This window comes from Physeter macrocephalus, chromosome 7, assembly GCF_002837175.3.
Source record: "Physeter macrocephalus isolate SW-GA chromosome 7, ASM283717v5, whole genome shotgun sequence".
Taxonomy (NCBI): domain Eukaryota; kingdom Metazoa; phylum Chordata; class Mammalia; order Artiodactyla; family Physeteridae; genus Physeter; species Physeter macrocephalus.
The window spans coordinates 27,915,798-27,937,050 of NC_041220.1; the positions used below are offsets into that span (position 1 = coordinate 27,915,798).

The following is a 21,253-nucleotide window of genomic DNA, read 5'->3' on the forward strand; positions in this document are numbered from 1 at the left end:
GATATATGTATACGTATAGCTGATTCACTTTGTTATACAGTAGAAACTAACACACCATTGTAAAGCAATTATACTCCAAAAAAAATGTTTAAAAATCCCCAAAAAACCTTTAGCATTTGTCATCTACCCGACAGACTCCAGACTCACCAAGAAGATTTTTCAAACTGACATCTCAATGGGCAAGTGAGACATAATTCAATAAATATTTTTATAGTCCTTGCTCTTGTACGCAATAGCATCTTTGCCAAGTGTTTTCTTGCCTTTTTTTTAAAAGCAGGTTTCTCAACCTCAGCCCTATGGACATTTGAAGCCAGATACTTCTTTGCTGTGGGAGGCTGTGCTGTGCACTGTAGGACGTTTAGCACATCTCTGGTCTCTACTCTCTACATACAAGGAGTGCCAGCCCCCTAGCTGTGACAACTACAAGTAACTCCAGACATCGCCAGTGTCCTCTGGAGGGCAAAACCACAGCTGTAAAGTTTTTGCCACACTCTTGTTTTCACCCCTTCTCCTCTCCCCGCCCCCATTTAATCAGCACCCAAGGCAAAGCAGAAAGAAGCAGCTCCTCCTAAGTTCCAACTTGGTTGATCACTTTCTCAGGCCAGCTGGCCGAGGATGCAGGAGGCAGCTGACTTGGGAACAGAGTTTCTGCTACAGATCCCACTTGGTCCCTAGGCCAGCTCGCTCTCTGTTGCCTGGGGCGTCCTAACATAGCAACGGTTGACTATCTCACTCCACTCACTCTTAGCTTTGACTCCCACGCCACAAATATTAATTCAACTCCAGTGGGCTCTACCGCTACTTCAAGAGAGAACCTGGCACATGGGAAGAGATGAGAGAGTGTTAACAGTGCCTGATGCCTGGGAGGGGGTGTAGGTGACTGTTTACTGCAACGCTTATTTGTATTCTGTAATTTGTCTGTGATGAATATGGATATCTTGTCATTCACCTAAATTTTTTTTTAAAATGGAAAACACATACACCCATAAAAAGATGCTATTTCCTCTTTAGAAGTGTACAGAACAGTGTGCATGTCTGGTAGCATCGGAAGAGTTGGTTCGTGGCTCTAACAAGCCCTATTCAAACTCTGCTTGGCAACAGAAGGGAAAAAAAGCAACAGGAATGCCATAATTTTTTTTTTTTTGTGGTATGCGGACGCGCAACCACTGCGCCACCAGGGAAGCCCCAGGAATGCCGTAATTAATACTGTTTTCTTTCCTGCCTTCATAAACACAATATATATTAGCTATCAAACTGGATTATTTCATTCATCAGTCACTCGGCCATTCTGTAATCTTTTTTCTTTTTTTAAACATTTTTATCGGAGTACAATTGCTTTACAATGGTTAGTTTCTGCTGTATAACAAAGTGAATTACAATGGTGTGTTAGTTTCTGCTTTATAACAAAGTGAATCAGTTATACATATACATATGTTCCCATATCTCTTCCCTCTTGCGTCTCCCTCCCTCCCACCCTCCCTATCCCACCCCTCTAGGTGGTCACAAAGCACCGAGCTGATCTCCCTGTGCTATGCGGCTGCTTCCCACTAGCTATCTATTTTACGTTTGGCAGTGTATATATGTCCATGCCACTCTCTCACTTCGTCCCAGCTTATCCTTCCCCCTCCCCGTGTCCTCAAGTCCATTCTCTGCGTCTGTGTCTTTATTCCTGTCCTGCCCCAGGTGTAATCTTTTATCAATGTCTACTATGTACTCAGAACTATGATAGATGATTCAGAGACAAATAAGACAAGGTTCTTGCCCTCAAGCAGTTTAAATCCAAATGGATGGATGATCAGACAAGTATCAACAGCGCTCTCATACAAGAAGTGAAATTACAACACAGCGTGGGAAGAGGAGTCGAGGAAGAACATGAACCAAAGCACAAAGGTGGAATTGTACTCGACCGGGGGCGTCCAGGGAATAAATATCACACTGTCCGTTCGGCTGGAGCGCCAACGTTGAGAGGTGGAACTGGCTCCTTGGGTAAGCAGGACTCGTGAGGTGTCAACGTAAAAGCACCTCTAGCTTTGTCTGCCGTTGTCTCTTTCAACCTGCCTGGTAGGAAGATGTTCCTCGCCTGGTCCTGGGTGAAATCTCAGTCAGGCCCATAACCCGATAATTCTTAGGTAATGCAAAGCCTTACAGCCCTTTAAACAGCAAAAGAACGGTCTTGATTCAGAATCCAGAAGGCCCAACCCCCCAGGTTAAGCCACAGCTCAGCCTTTCCGTGAAGGTGACCCCAGCTCCTCCCTGGAAGGGCCCACAGGTCACCTGTGACTGGGGGGAAACGGTGGGCTCTGCCCCCTCTCCCTGTCTTCTCACATTCTCCCTAGCACGCTAGCAGCCCTTCCCGATCCTACAACTAGAGAAGCGGGAGAGGGGAGGGGAGGCAAAGCTCTTCCCTCGCTGACCTGATCTAGAATGGTTTTACCCTCGTGAGGCAAGCAGACATTTCTCTCATGGGATTCTCCCATCGGGTCTTCGGAGATCTTTAACTTGGCGGTGATCTCTCCCTGCGCTTCCTTTACCTGGCTGACCCGCCTCTGGCCTGGGCTCACTGATTTCCTCCACCGCCTGCAGGGATCCACCTGTGGGATCCTCAAGGCGGGCAAGGGTACCATCAACTCTCTAGGCAGCCCCCCCAGACAGCATTTAAGACAACACCCCTGTTGACCCTCCTGTGGGAATGCGGTCCACACAGGGGCCTCCTTATTTGATCAGACAAGAAGGGTGAGTTCAGGCCCCATGCGGCCCCGTAGCCACTCTCTTCCACTCAGACACCAAGGCAATTTGCCCTCTGGATCCCCCAGGCTGACGTCAGGCACCAGGCTACCAGGCTCCCAACTGAGGAAAACATGGGACAAACCTCCCGGATGATGTGCCTCAAGCCGTGCTCCCTAGATTTGGGATGAGAGACTGGCACCCCTTCCTCCATCCCCAGTACCCTGCAGTGGGGGAATCACAGCCCAGTTCTCTCCAAACATCCCCTTTTGCCCGATCTTCAATAACCTCTCACTTTTATACTCTCTCCATTTGACCACGAGGTCCAAGAGGTGTGTGTGTGTGTGTGTGTGTGTGTGTGTGTTCAAATATACATAACATAAGATGTATCTGTTTAACCATTTTTAAGCACACCGTTCAGTGGCATTAAGTACATTCATATTGTTGTGCAGCCATCACCATCATCCTTCTCCAGAATTTTTCATCTTCCCCAACTGAAACTTTACCCAGTAAACACTAACTCCCCATTTCCCCCTTCTCTCAGCCTCTGGCAACCATCATTCTACTTTCTGACACTAGGCCAGGAGTTTTCGTATTTTTTAAAAAATTCTTCATGCTGTAACCTTGGTGCCGAAGTCAGATCTTCCATTTAACATACTGTTTAACAAAGAGCGTCAGATTATATTCCAGAGAAGTTACACTGGAGAGGTAGGTAAGGGCAGAATATGGAAACTAAGATGCTGGGTCCGGAAGCCTGTCCTGAATGGGGAGCCGGCGAGGAGCCAGCCTTTGGGGGGCTTTGCTTGGAGAAGCAGCATGGTCAGATTGCATTTCAGAAGGGCAATCTGGCAGGGGCGCTTGTACGGGATGAAGGGACTGGAGGAAATGGGGCCGTTGATGAGGCCTTGTAGTCATCCAAGCAACGAGATGATGAGAGCCTGAACTAAAAGGTCATGAGGGTGGAAAAGACTCACAAGATATTCCAGAGGTTGAATGCAGAGGCACTGGTGGTGGGCCGAATAAGAATCCGAATCAAGAATGAAGAGACCTGGGGCTTTCCTGGTGGCGCAGTGGTTGCGCGTCCGCCTGCCGATGCAGGGGAACCGGGCTCGCGCCCCGGTCTGGGAGGATCCCGCGTGCCGCGGAGCGGCTGGGCCCGTGAGCCATGGCCAATGCGCCTGCGCGTCCGGACCCTATGCTCCGCAACGGGAGAGGCCACGGCAGAGGGAGGCCCGCATACCACAAAAAAAAAAAAAAAAAAAAAAAGAATGAAGAGACCAATGTGAGAGTAATTGTGAAGAAACCTTGCGTATGGTCTGGACAAGGGAAAGGTGAGATGAAAAGAAAATAACAATTCTCTGACTTTTAAGCCTCTGAGATTTGGAAACTGCTATTAATAAGAGTAGAAAAACAGAAAAGTTCGGTCGGGGAGAAACATGAAGGGAGATTTTCATATCTATTTTGGCTAAGTATCTGTAATCCCTGCAGGAAGTAGAGGTCGTGATGGCTTAGAAGCAGTAAGAGAAGAATCACTAGTGACAGACAGATTGGAAGTCATCTGAATCCAAGGGACTGGGTGAGATCAGCAAGGGAGGTCGAGTAGAGAGCGGTGGATGGGGAGAAAATGTTACCATCTACTCCTACAGAGGAGGAAGAAGAAAAGAAGCAAGGAGAGGGACTTCCCTGGTGGCGCAGTGGTTAAGAATCCGCCTGCCAATGCAGGGGACACGGGTTCGAGCCCTGGTCCGGGAGGGTCCCACATGCCGCGGAGCAACTAAGCCCGTGCACCACAACTATTGAGCCTGTGTGCCACAACTACTGAAGCCCACGCACTTAGAGCCCATGCTCCACAACAAGAGAAGCCACCGCAATGAGAAGCCTATGCACCACAACGAAGAGTAGCCCCCACTCGCCGCAACTAGAGAAAGCCCCCGCACAGCAACGAAGACCCAATGCAGCCAAAAAACAACAACAAAAAATTTTTTTTAATTAAAGAAGCGAGAAGAGGCGGAGAGGGAGTGGTCCAGCATAGCAGCCATATGCATAGAAAGCCAGAGAGAAGTGGGGTGAAGGCAGAGGCACCACCCACTCCTGCCCCTGGGCTCCTGCACCCGTACAGTGATTCCTTAGTTTCTGCCCTATATAAAAGCCCCAGCCCCACTTTCCCTGCAATACTGAACTATGCCAGCTGCCCGAATACGCCCGGCCATTCCTCATCTTATTCCCTCTTAAATACCCTGATAATTCCCTATACAGATTTCAAAATAACTTAGACGTCTCCTCTCTGAGCAGCCTTCCTTTATTTTCATCAGATGGCACCTTTCCCTCCTGGGTCCTACCTCTAGATTGCTCAAATCTTGCCAACATTGTACTGCGCTGCGGTTATTGTCTACAGATTTCATTTCCCCTGTGGACTGAATGCTCAGTGACAGCCTGGTTGTGATTCATCTTTCATCCCCAGACTTTGCACTTTTGATGCGATTAATAGCTGTTTGTCACATGCATCACCTGAGGCAGAACACACAGTAGGTGAGCAATGCTCCTCTCCCTTCCCTGACTGCCGGAGACACTCTGTCTGCTGCAGACACTCACGTATGCTATGAACTTGAAACAAAATACGAAAGGATGCAGCACTGGCAGTGGCACTGAAATAAAAAACAAAAATTGGCCACTCTCTCTCTGGACTGCCATCATGATCCTGAGCTAGTGTTTTTGAATAACAAGAATCTTAAAAGAGCCTCTAGAAGCAATGCCAACGATGCCATCTGGAAACAATTCACTTTCTAGAGTGATACCCCTGTCAATCAGATAAATTAAAAATCTTTAATCTCCAACTTGCCATCCTCAAAGATACAAAGTTCTGGGTTGGGCACAAAAACATGGTCCAGGTAAAAAAAAAAAAAAAAAAAAAAGACTCCTGGAGGTGTCGGGTTCATCACTTAACACTTTGTGAACAACAATGCAGGTCAAAAGACCAAATAAAGGGAAACAGATGACCAGGAACAAGAAAAGAGATTTCATGGTAACATCACGCCATGGCAGTGCTTGGCTCACCGCTGGAATCTGATGTAGGCGAGCTGCTGTCTCCCTTTGCTTTCTCTTACTTAACTTTGTCCTTGCCAAAATCAGCTGCTCAATATTCTGTAATAACCTATATGGGAAAATAATCTGAAAAACAATGGATATATGTATATGTATAACTGAATCACTTTGCTGTACACATGAAACCAACAGAACATTGTAAATCAACTATACTCCAATATGAAATGAAAGTTAAATTAAAAAAAATAAATACCCTTAAGAAAAAGATGGAATGAAGAGTTGGGCTGGGTTTCCTGGGTGGCACAGGGAAAAGACCGAGCCCCAGCCCTGCTCGAGCAGAAATGGAAATGTTGTTTCCCAGAAGTCTCATGCTCTGCATCATGCTTTGCAGTCTCAGAGAGCAGCAAGGTGGGAGTGAAACAGCCTCTGGGAAGCCATGCCCTCACCCTATAACTGGGGCTGTGCCCCCAGCGCAATGCACATAAACACAGTTCTGTTCTTGTTATGAAAAATCAAGAACCTGATGCATAGCTGCTGAGTGTGATTCTTCCTTCCCTCTCTCTTTTCCTACCCTGTCTCTCTTCAGGAGCCATCACATGGAACAGAAGGACATGCACATTGAGACAGGTCTTAAGCTCTTCAGAGGACTAGATTGGTACATGCTTCTCCATGGGAAGTTATATATTAAACTTCATTTGTCTGAATGGATAAAGAAGATGTGGTACATATATACAATGGAATACTACTCAGCCATAAAAGAGAATGAATTAATGCCATTTGCAGCAACATGGATACAACTAGAGATCATCATACTAAGTGAAGTAAGTCAGAAAGAGAAAGACAAACACCATAGGATATCACTTATATGTGAAATCTAAAATATGACACAAATGAACCTATCTGTTCACAAATGAACAGAAACAGAATAACGGGCACGTTGAACAGACTTGTGGTTGCCGGGGGAGGGGGCTGAGGAATGGAGCAGGAGGCTGGGGTTAGCAGATGCAAACTATTATATATAGATGGATAAACAGCAAAGTCCTACTGTATAGCACAGGGAACTATATTCAATATCCTATGATAAACCACAATGGAAAAGAATATAGAAAAAAGAATGTATATGTATGTATAACTGAATCACTTTGTTGTACAACAGTAATTAACACAACATTGTAAATCAACTATACTTCAATTAAAAAAAATAAACTTCATTTGTCTCTGCAGTGGTCCTTGGTGAGGTAAAAGCTCTCCAGTCCTGCTCTGAGGAAGGAAACCCATGCCTGGGGCTTATCCACAGCAGCTGCCACATCCCAGGAGAGGCAACACAGGCTCCTACTGTCCTGGGGAAAAAGAGAAGAAACGCTCTCCACAAAAGAAAGCAGTGGTGCAGCAGTTTTTCTCTAGTTTTCCTAATACACAAGAACTTTCAAGAACAGCATTCCACTGCCTCTCCTTGGAACAGCAGAATGGGAGACTTATTCTCCGGAATGAATAAAATGCCTGGTCTCTGGACTTGAGGGTAACAGGCACTGCTGAGGGCACGGCTGCTAAGTGGTGTGAGGTAGGGAATTGAATTTTTCCCCCTCAATTAAAAAAAAAAAAGGAAAAAAACAGTATTTTTCAACAGGAGAACCTCACAATGACCTCCAGTACACACACACACACACACACACACACACACACACACACACACACACAGAGACACACACATTTCACCCAGAACTGCACAGAAGGAACTGAGCAAATCATGAGACCAAGCCAGTATCTATGAGGAAAACACGCAAAGCTCTACATAAACTTAAATAATTCATTAGATAATTAATTGATTAATTAAATCAGACCGTCTTTCCCAGGTGGTGAAACCAATCTGCACAGTAATCTAAACATTAGGAGAATCTTGTTTAAAGTGGTGGAACGATGGGTCTAGGTTTTCTGTATGCTTCCTTCCTTCTTCTCTCTCTCTCTCTCTCACACACACACACACACACACGCACACGCACACGCACATGCCCCACATTTTTTATTCCTATAATAATTTCAAAGACATTTTATCAGAATTGGCCCTTTGAATTGGATCAGCAAAACAATAAGAGAACTTGCGTTTCCCCTCTTTATCAGTACACTACCTGGCAACTTAGGAAGGAGAATTAACAAATGTCTGAAGAGTGAGCTGTGCACACTAGAATTCACAATTAAGTGGACGGGGGTAAGCAGGAGGTCAACTCAGAAAGACAAAATAAGGAGCACCCAGTGTTCCATTTTATTAGTTGTTCTGTGTCTGCAAGGAAAAATATGCCCTAAAACAAACAAACAAACAAAAAACACAACAGAACTCAAGCTTGAAACATCATAAAGAGTGAGTAAGACCTGAAAGTTCACTTTCAGGGGTCCAAGAAACATATCATTCTCCATCAGAGCAAAGCACTTGAAGTTTATTCTTCTGAGCATTTTTCAATTAGTCTTCGCCTCCCTGACATCAGCAAGCAACGTAAGAGGTCCTCGTCTGAGATAACTCAGCTGGGCATTTGCCAGTGTTTTCAGACTGGCCATAAAACAGGACCCAGAGCTGCAGCACAGGTTCTGGAATTGACTCAGCCCAGGGTTAAACTACACAGGGGGCTCCCTGACGTAAAGGAAGGTCCCTCAGACCGGCCGTGGGGAAGGTGATCACAAGCCAGAATACGTCCGTCACACACAACAAATGCTGCCTTCAAGTTCACTTTTGTCCCGAGGACAAGAATTAAAATCCTTGAGTCGCTGGGGGCTCCAGGAGATCAGCTTCTCCAACCAGCAGACGACGTGGAGGGGTCCGGTCATTATCTGTTGAACTCTGAGTGTCCCGGTGTTAAAGTAAAGCCTCTCCCAATCGTCTTGTTTTCTTTTCATTTGATGATTTCACGAGGAATTAGCTAAAGATGTGCGTTTAAACTGTAGGTCTGCCATTTGGTAACGTTCCAAATGATCTCATTTTTAAAAAATTAACCTATTTTTCATCTAACGTCCAGAACATACTCTTCTTGTCTCACATGAAAAAAAGAAAGAAAAAGGGTCAATTAAAGTATCTGATCTAAGCCTAAAGCGATTTAACATCATTATCCTTTGCCATTTAATAAATCTAAGTCCTGTCCACCTCATCTGTTGTGATTAATAGGCCTTTATGTACCTTTCTATGAACCTGAATGCAGGAAGGGGGTGGGGTGTGCATGTAGAATTTAAACAGAACTTCTGAAAGATTCAGCAGAATTCCTGCTGACATAAAAAAATGACCAAAAAGCAAGACCCATCTCTGTCCAGTGACGGGTTGGCCACTGCTTGATGCTCAGGGAGGAGGACAGAGTCTTTAATGCCCAAGGAGAGGAAGGAGCAAATGAAGAGTTTTATTTCGATAACTGAGAGTTTTACCAGACTTTTAAATATTTTCCACTAACAGATGGTAAAAGGGCTTTAGTATATGCAGACAAGTTTAAAATGCTTTTCTTAGGTGGTGCTAAATATTACTGAATCGTGTCCCAAGGATATCTCTGTTGAGAAGCCCTGACTGCTTTTCTTCCGTCGGTCAATGTTTCCAGCAGGCAGGGAAGGGCTGGTAAGATGGTGCCGAGAGCAGAACACTGCATAATAACAGAGACGGGAACCCAGGCGCGACCCAGAGCGAGCATGGGAGCGGTGGATGGGGTGGGAAGGGAACGCAGGCTCACGCAGGAGAGGGCTCTGTCTTGTTCACCTTGGTGTCCCTAGTGCCCAAGATGGGGCTTAGAAAATAGGAGGGGCTCAATAACTAGTGCTGAATGAAAGAGTACATGAACGGAAACAACAACAACAAAAAGAAAGACCATAAAGAGGAAAAGGAAAGCTATGATGAGAAGTAGAGAAGAGCTAAGGTGCAGAGTTCATTTAACCCCCTTTACAAACTTTTGCCAACAATCAAAGCCCTCATGGCCAATGATACATGAGCCTCTGCTTGCGATGGGGCAACATCCTTGGTACCATGCCTGTGGGAAACCTTGGAGTGGGGACCAGACCCATGTGACGGTGGGAAACATTCCCTCTGGGCTCTAATTCCTCATATTTCTTGGAGTGCACGGATAGTCTCCGAACGCATTTTAGCTGGGTTTCAACCTTCTTTTCCAAATGTTTTAAAAATCAAAGCTACTTGCAAGTAACATAAGTGACTCATCTTAACGTCCCTTCCTCTCTCTGTTCCTGTGTCCTCTCTAGCGCAGGTGGTGAAGAGTGACAGTCAACCAGGAGCAGGGTGTGCAGGAGGCGGGACCCCTAACTGAGAAGTAGACCCTCATGCTTGATCTCTCCCTGTTACACATGGGGTGAGGACTTCAGCCCTGGGCATCTCCAAGAAAGCTGAGGAGTCACAGAGGAAAATCTTTCTAATATGAACAGTCACGTAGGAAAATCTTTCTAATATGAACAACGTTTTGTAGGAGAAACTAGGTTATACAGTATTAGGGTGGAATAAACATACACACTACAAGGTATAAAATAGATAACCAGCAAGGACTTACTGTATAGCAAACGGAACTTTACTCAATATCTTGCAATAATCTATAATGGAACAGAATCTAAAAAAGAATAGATGTACATATATATATGTATAACCGAATGACTTTGCTGTACACCTGAAACTAACACAACATTGTAAATCAACTATACTTCAATAAAATGTTTTGTTTTGAAAAAAAATTTTTAAATAAAGGTAAATTTAAAAATAAAGTTGTTTTTTCTTTTTAAAGAATCAGTTTTGTTTTTTGTTTTTTGTTTTTTTCCCGGTACGCGGGCCTCTCACTGCTGTGGCCTCTCCCGTTGCGGAGCACAGGCTCCTGACGCGCAGGCTCAGCGGCCATGGCTCACGGGCCCAGCCGCTCCGCGGCATGCGGGATCCTCCCAGACCGGGGCGCGAACCCGGTTCCCCTGCATCGGCAGGCGGACGCGCAACCACTGCGCCACCAGGGAAGCCCAAGAATCAGTTTTATTTATTTATTTATTTTTGGTTGCATTGGGTCTTCGTTGCTGCACGCGGGCTTTCTGTAGTTGCGGCGAGCCGGGGCTACTACTCTTCGTTGCGGTGCGCGGGGGCTTCTCTTGCTGCAGAGCACGGGCTCTAGGTACGCGGGCTTCAGTAGCTGTGGCACACAGGCTCAGTAGTTGTGGCACACGGGCTTAGTTGCTCTGCGACACGTGGGATCTTCCCGGACTAGGGATAGAACCGTGTCCCCTGCATTGGTAGGCGGATTCTTAACCACTGCGCCACCAGGAAAGTCCCCAAAATAAAGGTTTCAATACAAGTGATTGAAAGGAGACAACCGTCTGTCTCGATTAAATTATCCTGAGTCTCCAGTTTTCTTCTTTATTCTACAGCTTTCAAAAAATAAGTGCGGAAAAAAAATTATCCACATAACACACAATGGGTTGGCTACGTAAGCACTGATGAATCCCAAGTGAAGATTTCTGCTGCCGTTTAAAGGTGGAGTGAGGCACAATGATTCTGCTCCCAAGGTAAGTCCCACAAATCACTGCCATTTCACCTCTAGTCCCATTAATCCTTCATCTCTGCTAAGGGTCTCTCTCCCTCTCGACCATATACCTTTGGTAACATGGACGTGGACCACAGGAAGCCTCCAGAAAGGCTGTCCCCCTGATTGCTCGGACTCCAAAACAGTAGGAAGAGTTTTGGTAGCGACAGGATAGAAGCGTGTGTGTGTGTGTGCGTGTTTAGGTGGGTTTACGGGGCTAAGGTTGGCAGTCAGAGGAAGTAAGGAAATAAGTTCGTGGATCCTCCCAGACCGGGGCGCGAACCCGTGTCCCCTGCATCGGCAGGCGGACTCTCAACCACCGCGCCACCAGGGAAGCCCTCGTGATGTATTCTTTAAACAGTGATCCTCACCACTTGATTTTGGACATAAGATGGTGGGTCACATGAATATTCTAACATTGCCCCCCACTTCTCCAGCTGTGGAGATAAGTGATACAAGCATGTGAAAGCCATGAGAAACCAGGAAATGTGCTCGTGGAGATAAGTGATACAAGCATGTGAAAGCCATGAGAAACCAGGAAATGTGCTCGAATCCAGCTGCTATCCCATATTTAGAAAACAGGAAGTAAATCAACTCACAGCACGAACTCAAGATGGCCTACATACGGGGAAAATGTATACATGGGTGGAGTAAATAGAAGACTTATTAGGAAGAAGACCAAGAGTGTCATAGGCTCTCACACTTTGATAATGAGAAAATACCACTCTTCAAGCCTTCATCTTCCTGTAAGAGTAACAGAAGCCAAGAGGGAGAAATAGTTCTCTTCAGGAAAGTTTTCCATTCTTGGGCTAATATAGACACTCCCCGGCCCAACGGAAATGGGCTCCATCAGTCTCACCCTGTGTGTATCTTCCGGTGCTCAATGTGGCTGACGGGCCCGAGGGCCACCACCCAGTTGAGCTCCTGCTCAGCAGCCGACAGAGGATGCCCTTCTCCAGAGGCAGGGCTGTGATACCAGCCTGTAGCCAGATGGGCACAGAAGCCATGGGGTTTAATTATACATGCAAATGTTCCCCTTCTTTGACATGGATAAGTTAAAGGCTAAGGGTTAATATGGCAATGAGCAGAAAACCCATCGTGGAATGAGAATGTTTTAGATCTCTCACTGAAGAGAATAATGACCGCTCTCTCCCTCGCAAGACCAGAACTGTGGTAATATATAGCCAAAGAGTCTGAGCGGAGGAGCCATAAAAAGCGAAGAGTGGTGTAAGAGACTCTAATGCAGTGACAAGATGCACAGCTTCTACCTGGCAGGGAAATTTGTCCTCTGAGAGAAAAATGGAACAGAATGTTTGACTGGTTACACAAATATTTGCATTCACACTGCAATCGGCTCCCTCAGAAAATAAAGCTTCTTGTTAAGAGTTGTCACCATCAAATAGTACTTACTAATGGCCTCTCTGTGCTACTGTTTGTGTCATGTGTAATGTCTGTAGAAATGTTTTTTTAATTTCTATCAGAAAACAGAAAATGACACAGGAATACAGGAGACGGGCACGCTAGGCCGACGGCGATCACATCTCCTAGGTGTCATTCTCAGTTACTTTGCTCAGTATTGTAAAGGATCTGGAACCCCTTCACCATGCCCAACCCCACCTTGCACCCCTTGCCTTACAGCCTTCCATCCCCCAGTCCAGCCAAACAGAAGCGGCATCTGTAATGAAGGTGGAGCCTATGAAATTCCTTTCTGAGCTTTTGCCTGGTTTCTGAAACACAGGCCAATACAAATTTTTGTAGCTATATTAACATACGTGCTCTGCACCGGGGAGATGATAATAAAACAAGAGCCCTTTTGAGTCTGGCCTTTCTGAGGCCCAGGCCTCAGTGTGGGAGGTGAAGGAAGCCGGGTCAGGAAAGCAAAAGGGTGGCCAAAGGGTGAGAGCTCTAAGGGGAAAAGGAGGCTCTAAGGGGAAAAGGAGGTGCAGAGGCGCTGGCCTGGGGTGTGAGCCCAGAGAGCTCCCCCGGGAGGTGTGGGAAGCAGAAGCTGCCACTCAGGTATATGGGCTCGGGGATTTGGAAGCTGTGTGTGGAATCCGAAAATAAACAGAAGGGGGCTTACTAGTCAAAGAGTGAAGGTAACACCAGTTATGGTGGGAGCTTCTGTTAGAAGCAAGTCCCCTCTTCTTGCTGGGAAGAGAATGGCCCTTCCAGAGCTGCATACAGCTATTTCCCACTCTGTCCTGTCTAAACAACCAGATAAATAACACCAAGGTATATACCCTCTGAGCTTAACAAAATCTAGACCTTCAAGAAAGGAATTCTGTTTATGTAAGAGTTTCTGCACTCCAAACATCTGCAATTCTCACTGAGTTTTCAAGTGCTAAAAAAAGAGCCTAATTGCTTATTTATGATTTAACTCTCCCAGTTATAGGTTTCTGTGTATGTGTGTGTGTGTGTGTGTGTGTGTATACACACACACACACACACACACGTATATCCTGAGAGTAGCTTAGGATATATATGGCAATGACAAAGTGACTCCTCATTAGTTGTAAGACCACTGTTGGTTATATTCATTAAAAGTCATTTAAAAAGTTGACATATGAATATCCTTGCCATCAGCTGAAGTACAGAATGCTATAGCCAAAACAGAAATAAGGGAGGTCAAGTTAGGTTTCATAGACTTTATATATGAAAAGTAAATATGGTGCTAATATACATAAAGACAGGCTTTCATGTTAATATTAAACAAGTCTTCATTTTTTACCCAATTTTTGGAATTACAGAAATGTGATAATTCCCTAATTATCACAAGCAACAAGCAACAAAAGGAAAGAGAGATAAATTGGATTATAATTAAAACCTTTTGCGCTGCAAATAATACCATCAAGAAAGTGAAAAGACAATCAGCAGAATGAGAGAAAGTATAATATTTGAAAATCATACATCCGATAAGAGACTTACATCCGGAATATACAAGGAACTTTTACAACTCAAGAGTAAAAAGACAAATAACTCAATTAAAAAGTTGGAAAAGAACTTGAGTAAACATCTGTCCAGGAAAGATATACAAATGGCCAATAAGCACATGAAAATATGCTCACCATCATTAGTCATCAGGGAAATGCAAATCAAAATCACAATGAGATACTAGCTCACACCCAGCATGATGGCTACAATAAAAGAGACAGACAATAACAATTCTTGGCAAGGAGGTGGAAGAATTCAAGCTCCCATCCATTGCTGTGGGGATATAAAATGGTGCAGCTGCTTTGCGAAACAGCTTGGCAGTTCCTCAAAATGTTAAATGTAGAGTTACCATTTGACCCAGGAATTCCACTTTGAGGTATATACCCAAGAGAAACAAAACATATGTCTACACAAAAACTTCAAATGTTCTTATCAGCAAAAGTTGGGCAACAACCCGAATGTTCAACGATGGATGAATGGATAAACAAAATGTGGTGTATCCATTTTATACCATGGATAAAATTAGTATTGCATTATTGGTATATCCATTCCAATAATATCCGATGGACTATTATTCAGCCATAAAAAAGAATAAAGTACTGATGCATGTTATGACATAGATGAGCTTTGAAAACATTACGCTAAGTGGAAGAAGACACTTCTTGGGTAATTACATTCATATGGAATGTCCACAATACGAAAATCTGTTGAGAGGCAGTAGATTAGGAGTTGGGAGAGTATTTGGTGGAGACGGTAGGTAAAGAGTGAGTGCTAATGGGTATAAAGTTTCTTTTGGGGGGGGGATGAAAATGTTCTGTAATTAGATGTGGTGAGGGTTGCACAACTCTGTCAATATACTAAAAACCACCGAACTGCACACTTTAAATAGGTAAATTTTATGGTATGTGAATTATATCTCAATAAGGATGTTGAGAAAGTGGGATGGTATTTTAAAAAGCAGTCTAGAAGTCCCCTCTGAGACATAACAATCTAAAAAATATATATATATATCATTAGAAAAGTAGAGTACTGGGTTCAGTAGGTTTCTCTAGGTGCTCAAAAAAAGCTGAAGTGAAAAAAAGCATTTTTCAATTGCAGACTGATTAGACTAGGCCATTTTGACCTTTTCATGCTTTTCAATTCCTCAGCACCACCTATCTGACCACGGTATAAATAGACAATATTAATAAAATAAATAAAATACTTTTTAAACTGATGCTTCTAAATTACTCTTTAACTCTTTTATAGTTGGCTAACATGTCCACCTGTTCACTTTAGGAGTGTGCTCTACTTTCCACTGTAAGCAAGGGGAATCACGGGAACTAGGTAAAACTAGGCCTCCCGTGTTCTTTCCACCATTCAGTTAAATAACCCATAAGTCTGAAGGAGGGAAACGAGAGGTGACATTAATATAAACTGAAGACACCTATTTTCCATCCTTGCAGATAATTACTGAAGTCATAGCTTATAAACTTTGATAGACTACGATTTTCCAAGGGAGAAATATCAAATAGAACAGTGAATAGTTTTTGCCCTGAGAACTTATTTAGCTAAAATCCCTACTTTATCTCAAGGAATTCTCTAGAACAGCAGAGTCTGCGACGTGACTTTGGATTTGTTGGGGCTGAGGGCGGGGAGCTTTTCCCTCCTAAAGGAATGCACACGTTGCCCAGGAATAATGCTGAAATTTAACAGCAAAGCACATGGGAAAAAGCAGCATTATCGGAGGCTAACAACCAACGCTATCTTGATTTATTAGGTACACGTACCCTTCTAAAAAAGGTTCCCAGATACCATTATTTCCTAATAAATGAAAACGAATCTCCACTGAAGACAGATGATTCTTTTTAAAAGGCAAAATGTGCATTTAAGAGAGCTTTCTTCTCTGTCAGTTTCAAGCCAAGGCACTCTCCTCCGGATGGAGCAAACTTATTTCTCTAATTAACCATTTCCTCAGCACCCTGCTTCTCTAAACGTAGCTTTCAGAATCACTTGTAGGGTTATAAAGAACTCGAGAGTTTCAGCTGTGTCCACAGTAAATCTCAAGAATTTGCATTTCTATCACTTCCCTGTCTTCTCCAACTCATGTTGATTCTGCTGGTCTGGGGGCCACACTTAGAAGCAGGGCCTCAGCACATACAGAGCTGCTGCTGGGTAGGCTGAGTCCTGGCTGGGCAGTCTTCTCCACCAGAAAGGAAAGGCAAGCATCACCCAAAGGCCAAAACACATTTACATTCAATATTTAAATAACAGCAATGACCATAATCTGCTCCTCAAACTTTTGGGGTTCAGACATATTGCTTATCTTCCTGGTCTCACACTACCCTCACTCTTGCCCATCCAAGGTGCGTTTCTGGGGATTCTTCTCCTCCCAGCAATGCTACAGGACGCAGCCATGTCTGCTCAACATGCCCTTATTCCTAGATACAGCAGAAGTTTCCACTGGTGGGCCCCGATCGGAGCCGAGGCAATCAGCTGGAATTTGGGATTGGGACTAAGAAATTTCTGTTTAAGGACTTCCCCGGTGGTCCAGTGGTTAAGACTTCACCTTCCAATGCAGAGGGTGCAGGTTTGATCCCTGTTCAGGGAGCTAAGATCCCACATGCCTTGCGGCCAAAAGAGCGAAACATAAAACAGAAGCAGTATTGTAACGAATTCAATAACGCCTTTAAAAATGGTCCACAGCAAAAAAATTCTTTAAAAAAAAAAATGACATTTCTGTTTAGCTGCTCTTTCGAACAAGGGGTATCTCAGAAGCTGATGGCAACTGTCATGTTCCACCATGTGGGCTGGATATCAGAAAAAGTCCACCTGTGTGAGCAGAGAAGCAGAGATGAGCAGGGACCTCCTGGGCTCCATCCGGTCTCCCAGGCCCTGGCTTCAGTGGAGGCCTGACACCCTGCTGTATCCCTACCTTTGGGTTCATTCCAAACCTGCACCTTCTATTAAATTCCCCTTTCCTGCCTCAACTAGCTGAAGAGGATTTGTTACTTACAACCAAAAGGGCCCTAATTAAAACTGTTAACAAAGTCAGTCTCTGGGTACCTTTCCTCTCTGCTTCAGTTCACCTCGGAGATTGAATTCACCTTAAAAGTTCAACCTAGCCAAGTTACCTGCTTCTAAATATCTCTGCACGGAAGCCCTTTCTTACGTAGGCGATTCCCTGAACCCTATATCACTATGTATTTCAAATCCAGGACCTGCCTGGATTCCTCTACAGGAGGCAATTATAATTTCTATTTATCTCCAAGACTAGGTGGGGATAAATGGATATAAATCAAAAACGAATATAAATCGATGCAGTTTCCCTCTGTGAGCACAGAAAAAGGAAAACCAATAGACGCGTTTTGAATCAAGGTCTAATGTGAGGTTTTATTTACCATGTTAGATCAATTTAAATGTTTAATTTTTCATTAATGTTTCTGAATAGCTCCAGCTTTCCAGCTACTTATTTTTTGTGGGATTCATATTTTTAAATGGTATCCTTATCTGCTACTTCTTGGTTCAACCATACATGTGGTACATTTTATATATGCATGACCAAGGTAGAAGAGGGCATTTCTTTGTTTCTTTGAGCATAGCTACTTCTCTTTTTTTCTTTATTGAGGTATAGTTGATTTCCAATATAGCTACTTCTTTTAAAGCACAACAGAAACAGAGCAGATAAAACTTTGGGTCGCTTCGAGCATTACGTCACATCTGTGATAACACATCTGTTCTATGAGTTTTCAAAGTCACTAGACGTTGCAAAACCAGAGATTAAGACTGACTTGATTCTCTTAGTCTGTCTGATGTTATCTAGCCTCTCTATTGGACTTCAGGATTTTGGCCTCCTTAAATCAAGACTTCTGGGAATTATCTTTGGCAAATATACACTTAGCAGAAAAGTCTGATTATCTTGGCTTTCTCATGTCACATAACAACAGGTAGTCCCAGACACCCAGTGGTTTCCTTAGAGTGGGTTGCTTTCTTTATGGTAATCAATTTACTTGGCCCAGCTGTCAGGCACTTGACTTCTCAATTGACAACTGGAAATAGGAAGGAAGAAACCTCAGATTTTCCTAAACACACAGTTAATGAAAAAATTCACCTGGTTGTTAACGCATCTGTGTTTTCCCCATAAAACATAAATGTTAATTTGGAAAACAATATGCCTACAGAGGTTTCTCCACCTAGGAATGTTTCACCTGATTTTTGACCTGGCCATGTGCCCAACATCCATCGTGAAGGAGTTAACGCAAATTAATGTAAAACCGGAAACGAGGCAGCCAAGTTGTTGACTAGTTTCCTCTTGTTAATTCAAGGAAAAGACTGAAAGGGTCTAAACGACGACAGGTCATAGCACTGAATCTCAAGGAAATAAGTAAGAGAGATGAAAAATCCTCTTATTCCACATGGTAGCTATTCTTTGGGTCAAAACTGAAAGAAGGAAAAAAAATGTATGATAATGCATGGGACATACTTTTCTCACCTAACTCTTCCTAACCGTATGGATTTTCCCCAGCAGGAAGACCATGAATGAAAAGTAGCAAGGCAGGGACTCCCAGGAATACCTGCGTCAAGGCTTTGGGGTATTAGATGAGGAGTAGCCCTGACCACCTGCACAGATGCTTTGAGAAACGCGTGGCTACTCTTGTCTCCGCAGAGACAGGAAATAGCATGGAAAGGGGGGCCTGAAGACACTGACAGGTCCTTTCCTCAGATGGCTTTCAGGGCATGAACATTGAAATTGTTAAAATTATAACTTGAGGAAAGACAGCAGAGGCGGTTCTTTCCTAACATCTTCCTTCTTCCAAGAACACCGATCCACCCGTGATTAGAAACCCTAATATCCACTTTAAACCTAATAAAGGGTGAGTCCTCTTTACCTTGTGGCTTCGGAATGAAAAGACATTTGTTTTTTTTTTAAGTCACATTCCTATTTTTAGGGCTGACTTGGAAACTTCTTCGCAGTTTAGTGACCACAGTCTGCTAGACTGCAGAAGTATGAAGTTTCAAGCGCAACGCACTGACTGAATAAATTCCATTGCCCTGGATGACTTCTGACTAGACCACAAGCATCTAGAAGGTAGGGCCTGTGATGCATATTTCTTTGACCTAAGTCAAAGCATACAGAATGCTGGAAAGGTTTTTCAGGGCAACACAATAATTATCTTAGTCTTCAAACAAGTTTTCATTTCCACAGCATAAAGCAGGGCAGATGCCCTTTGGAGACACGACCATGTCATCCATTCAACTACTGCCTTTTTTGTTTTTTGAATTTTTGGTCGCGCCACACACCTTGCAGGTTCTTAGTTCCCCGACCAGGGATGGAACCCGTGCCCTCGGCAGTGAAAGCGTGGAGTCCTAACCACCGGACGACCAGGGAATTCCAGATTCAACGACTGTCGAACCCCACAGCACGTGTGCTCACTAACACCCAACATAAACATTTAGAAGAGCCATTGCTGACCACACATATTATTAAATGTGCATGGCTACCTAGCTATATTCTATTTCGGGAATCTCTTACTACCTAGGAAATGATTTCAGACTTCATTGTCTCAAACTGCATCATCCAAAAGGACTAAGATAAAATGTTTTCCTTAGAGAACATCTTCCCTGAAATCTCATTATTGCATATTATCTTTTGGTGCCACCCTAGCTTCCTCCGCTCACACTGCTGGCTGCACAGTAAACTCTGAAATAGAAATACTGCACCCTGAAATCTTACCACCAGGAGGGGATAGGAGTCACTGCTGGAAGAGCGTGAAAGTCTATGTTATGGGAGAAGCATTAGAGAGCTGTGTGACCTCTCTGAATTGACTGGAAAACCAACGGACAGATTACTGTATGTCACCAAGACCTTTTGACACAGGAGGGAGGGTTCAAAGTATGTGGGCTCGAACATCATTTTTGTAAACTTGCAGCTTTTAGCAATTAGCACAATCTTGCTAGAACTCCCATTTACATAGGAGAAGCTGCGTTTATCACTACGAAGTTTAGAAAAATGGGGCAACAAGGTAATAAGTGTATTATGCTTTATCTGTAACAAATCATGTCCCCCGGAAGTTCCAGTGTGTTTTAAATTAACATCAAAGGAAAGAATTCTTAACCCCACCAAATGGCAAATACAGGAATTTCAACTGTTCTAATACAACAACCCTAAGTAAATAATTATTAATTTCTTACTTTCCAACCTACTGGTCAACCAGAAACACAGAATTGCTGATGAAATTACACTGGGAAGGGGTCTCCCTAATACATATCTTGCTTTCATCCTCTAAGCACCCCAAGTTACAAAACTGAAAACAGCTTTTGATTCATATTAGTATTTTGAGTAGAGTCTCTAAAAATTATTTTTAAGCAGCAGCGAACTGAGGATGGGATACGACTTGGTAAGTACTATTATTTACATAACTTTTCTTTCCATGTTCTTAAAGTCATACTTTTGAATTTTAAAACACACTAAATTTCTATCTGTTCTGAAGGGCATGGGGCAGATAGAAGACTGGATGGGAAAAAATCCAAAATACATGAATTTCAAATTATAACCCATTTTGCCAAGATTTGATAGGCTGAGATGACATTTAGATACTAATAAAAATTATTTGTTTGCCTTAAGAACTTAGATTAATTACTGTAACATTCCATTACGAGATTTTCTATTTATAAAATCTTATTGCTACTCTATTGGTAATCACTTCAAGTGCCATCTTAATGGTTTATTAAGTTCAGAAAAATATTTTTAATGGTTCTTAAAGAATATAGTACAGAAACACCAAACAGTGCAAGGTCCTCTATTAGGAAAGAATAGCTATTTTGATCAATTAACAGAAGTGCTTTGAATGTCATTAGAACCCATTTAAAATTATGACCTACAGCATCTTAGAAAACAGCACTGTTTTCCAACAATTTGCAGGCATAATCAGGAAAGGGGGAGCGTATTTAATAAGACAGGTACACGGCCAACATCCGCAAACAAACTCACACACAACACAGGAATTTTAGCCAAGTAATCCAATCATTCCTGAATTCACCGCAATAAT

General features: G+C 43.5%; 1 protein-coding gene across 1 annotated transcript in view; it reads right to left on the reverse strand.

Annotated features, from left to right (window-relative positions):
• Positions 1-21,253, reverse strand: part of ZNF827 (zinc finger protein 827) — a 146,358-nt gene that overhangs the window by 89,590 nt on the left and 35,515 nt on the right.